Here is a 6,384-nt window from a genome sequence, read left to right on the forward strand (position 1 = left end):
CCAGGGACACTTGTCTAATGCCTTTATTTTTTAGGGCCGTGTCCAGTTAATACTACACTATATGGTTATATGGCAGAATTGAGGCACTTCAAATAATTTAATCCCAGCAGTAGCATGAATTACAATACAGGAGGTTTTTATCACTAGGAAAGCTGTAAAACTTCTCGGGGGCCAAATATAATTGTATGAAACCGTTGTGGTTTCGAGCCTGTTTCTACCCAATAAACCATCACACAGACCCACTGAAAGCTTCACACGTCTCAGGTTATCTGTGTGCAGTTACCTGGAGCATCAGAAGCTTGAAACTTGCTCCACTCTGTCTTCATCGCTGTGCTCTGCACACTTGTTGCTCACCGCATCATGTGCATGTTCTCAGGTGCTTTTGGCTAGAATTCATAGGATAGACACAGACAGGGTTCATGAATTATTGCCTGTATCATAAAATAATGGAACGGGCAGAATACATATATGCTCAAAATCATTCATATATTTCCTGCTTTTCAGGAATTGAGGTGGTAATTAGCCTTTGGTGCAGTTTTTGACCCAAAACCAATGATGAGTAGCTTACATCACTGTCACTGGTACAGTGCTGCACTGATGCCTTCCTGAGAGCCATCCCAATGCAAGCACAGAGAGTTAAGTCAGGAGTTTTTTCATGCGCTTTCATTATTTCTTTTAACTAAGGGGGAGTGAGGTCAAATTTTACCTCAGGCATGTCATGAATACTGAAACCTGGGCTGACTGAACTGACCACAGCTTCTGACTTTAGCATCACTGTGTCCTTTACACAAGAGGCCGACTATATTATATTATATATATTATAGTATATTTCTATGCAAAACAAGAGGAACTTCAATACACAGCAGTATATTCACAGTTTAAACCACACTAAAATATAACTTGTTTCAACTTAAAAATATCAGGTAAAGGGCTGCCTTAAAATTTTAAGTTAAGTCAAGAAATAGAGTTTGTTCTTGTAACACAACCAAATGTTGTGTTGATGAAAAATCACATGTCGTCTAAACTTTCATCTTAGTTTAGTTGACTGAGATTTGTTAGCCAGTTCAACTCCTTTAATTGTCATTTTTACTTGGGAAAACCCTTTCAGCTAAATTAAAATAATCTATTGTTTAAACTCTTGTCCTAGTTCAGTTGACTTGGGTTTTTCAGTTAATTCAAATACTTTAGTAGTTCTTTTAACTTAGGAATCTATTTCAGCTTAACATAATCTGTTAGCTAAGTTGATTTAAGTTTATTAATTAACTGAGCTCCTTAAAGTAGCTGAGTGAACTCGTAAATCAGTTTCATTTTAATTATCAGAGTTGACTGACTGGATGTAAAGAAAAATGTGTATTGAACATCTTAAGTTTTTCTTTTTTAAGCTTTCTAACGTCCATTTCAGCAAAACTACCTGTTAGGCTTATCTTAGAGTTCAGGTTTAAATATCTACATTCCTTTAAATAAATTTTCTGTTGTTTACAGAAAAAAAATAAAAACCCACAGATTCCATTAAAGTGTATCTGATCAATTCAGGCAGAAAGTTTGTTTTAAGAACATGACAAGATAATTACTCATGAGCATGCAACATTCAACATTTATTGTGCCATCTTAGTCATCTGAGAAACAGAAATCAGTGACGTAGCTCATCAGGCTCACAATCCATCAAAACTCAAAAGTTGCTCCCTGTGAAACAATAAATTTGAACTTGGTCTTGAGCCCAGTTTGGGTGAAGATTAAATTCTGACCAATACTCTAGGAGCAGTAGTGATTCTTGTGAAGTAACAACATAAAGTCTGCATTATTGTAATGTATCAACGGGACACTTGCTATTTTAGAAAAGTTATTCTTTACATTTGCAAAATTTTTAAACTTCATTGTGCTCAGTCACACCTGTTAGCACAAAACTTGAAATATTAAAATAGTACAAAACCTTTGATGAGTGACAGTAAAGATCAGTTTATAACAACTAAGACATCAAACTCTTCTATTTGTCTTCGTTTACAATTGCAACAAATTGGGGCCTGGGGCTCAGTCACTCAGGCACGGCTGGCTGCCGGCGGAGCTCACGGGCGCGTCACTGCAACCCCCCTGGCTTCTGCTCCGCGGCTGCTGAGTGAGCCCTCATCTGGGACTCTCCTCAGCTCTTTCTGGGACAGTGGCGCGGCTGCCCCTCTGTTGGTCTTCCTTGGTCTCTTGTGTTCTGGGGGCCTCTGGATGTCTGGAGTTTTGATCTCCTCCATACCTGCTTCACACCCTGGAGGACGGGGCTGCATTTTTTTTTTTTTCTTTTTTTCTCTGCCCGTTCTGTTGGTTTTTGTTTTTTGCCCTTCTCCCCCGTCCCTCTTCTCAGCTGTTTCTCTTTCCCTCTTTCTTTCTCCCCTTCTTTCCCCCAGTCAAGTCTGTCCCGTATTCAGTAAGTGAAAATAAAATGAACAATAAAAGGTGAATCAAATGGACCATTACGGCAAGGCTGGGATGGTCAATTTGGTAAAGTAAATCCGTTGGGCATCTTTCTTTGCCTTTAGACAACAACTCTGATGGCATAAGAGCCAAATGGGACAGGCAAAAAAAAAGAAGAAAAAAACCCCCCAAAAAAAACAAAAACAATTGCAACAAATTCCACAGAGCCAATATCTCTGAAAATGAGTGCATGCTTCTGAAACATTTGATAATATGAATATTTCAGCAACATTAGTTTGAGTCTGCTCAATTGCAAAACAAAGGAAAAACTACTGACTTGATGAGATAAGCATCTGCAGAGTCCACCATTATATTGTTGTTCACGTAAGTTTCTTAAACCATGAACAAATGAGTAATTGTCTAATCTGGAATGTAAAGTGTAGTCATTTAGTGACATACAAAAGTGAGAATGAGAACTTGCAAGAATAAAAAGACAAACAGTAAAATAAAAACTGTCCTTAACACTAAGGCAATTGTATGCTGTGAGCATACAATTACAGTTCTGCATGGCGTTCTGCAAGAGTCTGTTTCTTAGACCATGCACTAGTGAGACGCACTGCCTTCCACCAATGTTCATTAGGATGTTCTGAATGACTTCAAAGATGCCCTTAAGTTCCGTTGGATAGTCTATGTTGAGGGCAAAGAGAAGGCCCATCAGCATGGAAATGGCACTTGAGACATCCCTCAGATTAGACAGGATTACTGCCGCCTCAACGACAACCAACACATCGATGATGTCTTCTTCTTTCACCATCACAATGGCAACTTTCATCCTCTTAGAAAACGTGTCTTCAATACCTGTCGGCTATAAAAGGGTTCAAAGACAAAAAATAAAATAAAATTACACAATATCCCTCGTGCTTAAGAATTCATGTCTTTCCAAAGAAGAGCCACACTGATGCCTTGGCTGATGCTGATTGGCTTTGGGTAACACTTATTAGTAAAGTTTTTTCAGAATGAGATATGCACCCCCATGTTACAAATCCATTTCTTGCTTTAAACAAAGACCATGTTCATAAATAACTGAGCATGTCTTCAATTGCAGAATTCAAACAAAATTTTCCATTTAAATGGTAAATGGCCTGTATTTGTAAAGCGCTTTATTAGTACCTTAAGGACTCAAAAGCGCTTTACACATCCAGTCATTCACACACATGGGTGGATGACTGAATCGTGGCTCAAGAGTTGACAGTTCGTCTTATCATCGGAAGGTTGCCGGTTCGAGCCCCAGCTCCGACAGTTTCAGTCATTGTGTCCTTGGGCAAGACACTTCACCTGTTACCTACTGGTGGTGGTCATAGGGCCCGGTGGTGCCAGTGTCCGGCAGCCTCGCCTCTGTCAGTGCGCCCCAGGGTGGCTGTGGCTACAATGTAGCTGCCATCACCAGTGTGTGTAAATTTAAATCTACTTACGCTAAATATTGGCTGTGCTCTAAACCAAATCTGTCTGAGAATACATGAACTGTGCAAACTGCAGCTACACTACAGGATCAGATTGTGGCTCCATAGACCATGCTTCTTTAATCAGTTTATTGATTCAAGTTTATTTTTTCTCCCTATATTAACAGCATTAAAAAAAAAAAAAAAAGAGCATATAGACATGGCTGAACAGGTTGCATAATTGGCACTGAATATCAACATCCACCTTTACCCAGCTGCCCAATGACTCTGGGCCAGTAACCTTTATTTGCTATAGTTTATTTGCTTGTTTTATTCAATTTTAAATCATGCTTTTTATTTGTTCTTGTTTCTAATGTCTCTGTAAAGCACTTTGAATCACCTTGTTGTTGAATTGTGCTATACAAATAAACTTGCCTTGCCTTGCCTTTAATTGCGTACCCAGTCTACACAGTCTACACAGTCTCTTTTCCAGGGTCCAGGACACTTCACGAAGTATTGCCCCCCACAGCTGTAGCAGCCACTGCAGCCCCTTAAATATCCTAATGTCTCTGCCATTACAATATACAATGTGAGAAATCAAACGTAAAGCTGAAGTGAACAGTACAGCAGCGAAATGTCAAAGACCCTGGTGCAGACACGAATAAACACAAGACACTAATAATATCAATGCTAGCTTGCCAGTTAGTTTCTCTGAAACCCAGACCAAATCCAGTGTCAAAGATCTTGTAATAATACATTTGGTGAGGAAGAAGTACACATGTTATCATGTGGCATCTATTGTTTAGTTTAAAATCCACTGTGGTGCTGTCATTATTAAATTTACTAAAATAAACAATGCTAACCTTCACAGTCTTGAGAGTGTGTGAGGTCCTCTGTCCTCTTCCTTTGTGTAGGGCTCTGGTCAAAGAAGTCAAAAAGAAAACAAAAACACTTTTTAAACAGTGTTTATGAAGCATGCAGACAGCTCCAAATTCACAGCTTTTGATACATAATTCCATCAATATATGATTATCATTGGAGATTTTGAATCAGGCTTATCAGGACATTCAAGTAGAATATGATAAATAAGTGTATACTTCTTCCCACTCCCTTTCAACATGTAAATTAATCAGAATGGTTTTTTGTATGTAATTTGTATAGTATCTTTTTCTCTCTCTTATTTCTTTTCTAAATGTACTTGTATATTGTTCACATGTTGAAATAAATTACCAATCAATCAATCAATCAATGATATCCAACCTACCACCAATATACACAGTAAAAGTTACCACACTAAATGTCCAGTTGTGAAATATGATGACAGACTTTACTCATCAGCCTTCTTTCAATGAGTTCATCAGTTGAACTGGATAACCTAAAACTTAAAGGATTAGATTTCGCAGTTGAACACTTACATCATCACCGAAGCATTTTATGAGCCTAGTTAGCCCTCCCATGCCGCTCTTGATTTTGTACAGCTCCACGAACCTCTCCATAATGGTCAAGCATAGCAAAAAGGAACCCTTTCAGGTCAACAGATGTAAGACGGGCAAATTCTGCTTCAACCTGAGCAACAGAAGAAGAGGGGTGGGGAGTACAGGCAGAATAAAAAAAGATTCTTTGAGACCCAAATTTAAGCAAACTGAGGCTTAATCTGAGGCCCATTAGAGAAAACACAAACACACAAAAGCAAACAAACAAAAAGATGCACTTTACCTGCCGTTCAGCGAACAAGGAAGTTCAGAGAACAATAAGCTCTGTCTTGAAATCTTTTAAAGTAGAATGATTGTGAAAATGACTTATGTGATGTAAAACTGGAGTAAATGTGTGATTAAAAGAACACTGAGTGAAAGGACAAGTAACAATTGCCTTATTCCTCAGATGTTTACCTTGATGAGCAACACATTGCTTTAGTCCAACTGTCTCATTAAAGTTACACAACAGGCTTTTTACATTAAAGCCAGCGAGTCCATTACATACTCGCTTTTTATATCTGAAATACTGTGCACATTCTGTGTATATGTAGTGGACAGCAATTTACCCAAAAGAGTGCAAAGTTTGCAAGTCCACCTCATTTAAATGACAAAGTCAGATGTGATCATCTAGACCTGTGAAAATAAATTAATGACAAACCTTCAGTTATGGATGTTATTACAACCACAAGAACCTAAACAGTCTGCTCCACTGCTTTTGTTAATGAATCATTTGTTGGTAGCACGTCTGAATATTTAGTTTATGCCACCTGCATGCGATCATCAATAGTGCAATATTACTTCTTAAGGACCCTGACACTACAATCTTTATATCATTTGTTCTACAGAGCTATTAAGTTACAATATAATCTGTGGTGTTTCCAATATGACAAAATGCACAAATTGTAACTTACCATTCGACTCCACTGACAAAAATAAATCCCCAGCATCAAGTTTGGCTTCACAGACCTAAAATAAGTAAAATAAAAATATGTTATAATTATATTGTTTTCGCCATTTATTCATGTTTGCTAATTTTCTGACATATAAACAATGTTAGTTTTGTTACAATA

General features: G+C 38.0%; 1 long non-coding RNA gene across 1 annotated transcript; it reads right to left on the reverse strand.

The window, feature by feature from the left end:
- Positions 1 to 1,729: 1,729 nt before the first annotated feature.
- On the reverse strand, positions 1,730 to 5,550 carry LOC146554266 (uncharacterized). The gene is made up of 3 exons (XR_014889622.1): positions 5,255 to 5,550; positions 4,703 to 4,757; positions 1,730 to 3,265 (listed from the first exon to the last, which is right to left on the reverse strand). It is a non-coding gene; the product is annotated as an uncharacterized LOC146554266 (long non-coding RNA).
- Positions 5,551 to 6,384: the final 834 nt, after the last annotated feature.

This window comes from Mchenga conophoros, linkage group LG18 (genome assembly GCF_057382185.1).
Source record: "Mchenga conophoros isolate Kocher_MC1m ecotype Shallow Benthic linkage group LG18, M_conophoros_male_GT1.1, whole genome shotgun sequence".
Classification (NCBI taxonomy): Eukaryota; Metazoa; Chordata; class Actinopteri; order Cichliformes; family Cichlidae; genus Mchenga; species Mchenga conophoros.